Source organism: Moschus berezovskii, chromosome 20 (assembly GCF_049115385.1).
Source record: "Moschus berezovskii isolate FMDL1 chromosome 20, NW_MosBer_1.0, whole genome shotgun sequence".
Classification (NCBI taxonomy): Eukaryota; Metazoa; Chordata; class Mammalia; order Artiodactyla; family Moschidae; genus Moschus; species Moschus berezovskii.
In genome coordinates, this window is record NC_142479.1 from 30,365,860 (window position 1) to 30,368,167 (window position 2,308).

At 44.9% G+C, this 2,308-nt stretch overlaps 1 pseudogene; it reads left to right on the forward strand.

Moving 5' to 3' along the window:
* Positions 1-929: 929 nt before the first annotated feature.
* On the forward strand, positions 930-1,026 carry LOC129544878 (U2 spliceosomal RNA; annotated as a pseudogene).
* The last annotated feature ends 1,282 nt before the right edge of the window (positions 1,027-2,308 follow it).

Here is a 2,308-nt window from a genome sequence, read left to right on the forward strand (position 1 = left end):
TCCAGAAGTGGGGAAGTCAGGATGTGTTGACATATTCTGTGCTTCATTATTAGATGTACCAAAAGGAAAAATGTTTGATTTAAACCAAAATGATGTGAAAACTAGCAGCCAGCAGCCATCATAACGTTTCCCTAGCCTCAGATAATTGCCCAATGTAGTGACACATTTTTCCACTTTGCCTTGGACTGAAGGGTTTCTGAGATGTGGGATGAAACCTGGAAAGTCCCAGGCAAACCAGGCTGACTCGAATGAATGGACCACCCTACTGCCTGGCTAGTAGGCTAAGAGAAAGGTGTTCAGTAGGGAGCTTGGGCTGCTCTGAGTAATGGATCAATCACTTCTTTACCGTGCAGCTTTGAGAGGGCTGAGCTTGCCAAGTCTCAGTGTTCTCATCTGATAGTTGGGCTTGAATGAGGTAGTTAAATTGTCTACTTCAGTAACTGGCGCAGAGCAATCACCCACTGAATGTTAAGTCTCTTCCTTCAAGGGGGAAAGAAACTCAACTTTTTAATTTCTTTTTTTTTTTTTTGAGGGGGTAATCATTGTGGATTTTTTCCCCCCAGCTTTATTGAGGTATAATTGACATAAAATTGTAAGGCATTTAAAGTACACCTCAAAACAATTAAATGCACATTGTAGTGATATGTAAGGACCCCTTGTGAAAGAATTCCCACCATTCATGAACATATCTATCACCTCACGTTTATCTTTTTTTTGTATGAGAAAGGTGTTTTTGTTTTTTTTTCCCTTTTTTCCTGCTTTAAATTCCAAGCATGTAGTAAAAGAGGTTACAGGTAGTGAGGGAAGATTTTATAAAATCATGCAGTATTTTCTCCAGGGTTGGGTTTTGAGTAAATCACCATGTATCTTGTTGAACTCTTGGGCAAAGCAACCATATTGTCAGTTCTTTCTCTTTTAAAATGTTTAGGATCACTTCTTGGCCTTTTGGCTAAGATGAAGTGTAACATCTGTTCTTATCAGTTGTATACTTACAGCTGATTCACGTGGTCATACAGCAGACACCAAGGCAACACTGTAAAGCAATTCTGCTCCAATTAAAAAATGTTTAGGAAAGTCATGGATCAGCCTTGGGGTGCGAGAGGAAGCAGTGGGGTCCAGCCTTACGTGCAGCTTGACTGGTGCGGGGAACAGAGAATGGTTGTTGGCATGAGATCTAGGTTTCAGATTCCAGCTCTGCCCCACTTTGGCTGTCACTCTCATTCTCTCCTGTGTCAGGTAAATGACCATCTGTACTTGGCAAGGTTTTCATGTGGCCTCTGCGAGAGTGACACTGGGTACCTCCTGGGAGCATGTGAATATTTTAGTCCTGTCTATTTGGGTTCCTGTCTTAGATGGTCAGAGGGTCTCAAGGTCTTCCCTGTGCCATTCGAGGCTGGGTTAAAACAGGAGCGTATGTGTTGGCTGGGGTGGGAAGCCAGCTCTTGTGGTGAGATGATTTCCCCTCGGATAAAATCCAGACCTTTGGGGACTTCCTTGGTGGTCCAGTGACTAAGACTCCGTGCTCCCAATACAGGAGGTCCCAGGTTCGCTCCCTGGTTGGGGAACTAGATCCCACATGCCATCACTAAAGATCCTGCATGCTGCATCTAAGACCTGGAGCAGCCAAATCAATAAATATATATTTTTAAAAATCCAGACTTTTGACTCCAGAGCCACAAAACAACCTGGCCACTCTGTTGGCAGCTAGGTCCTGGGTTTCTGTCCATCTAAATCAGTAAAGAAAAGGTCAGAGGTGCTGAAGTCAGAGTCAGCCAGCCCACTGACCTCACTGGTAGGTTGTCTCAGGATTGGCTCATATCTTAGAGCTCTTTATCTTTATTTCTCCCCAAGCCTGCAGTTTTAAGCTGTGGACGTCTGCAGGCTGTTTGGAGGGCCAGGAATGGACCCTCTGGCCTCTTCTCTTTCCCCACCAGCTTAGAGAGGTAACAGTGAAAAAGTGAAAGTGTTAGTCGCTCAGTTGTGTCCAGCTCTTTGTGACCCCATGGACTGTAGCCCACCAGGCTCCTCTGTCCATGGAATTATCCAGGCAAGAATACTAGAGTGGGTAGCCATTCCTTTTTCCAGGGGATCTTCCTGATCCAGGGATCAACCCTGGGTCTCTTGCATTGCAGGCAGATTCTTTACAGTCTGAGCCACCAGGGAAGCCCAGCACAGGGTAGCTAATAAATGGTTCATCAGTGGCTGTGGCCCTATTAATGTAGCCCTTCCACTACAGCTGAACACTTAGGAGGCTTCCATTATAAGTAACATTGGGATGAGCACTGCAAATGGGCCTAAGCAACCCTTT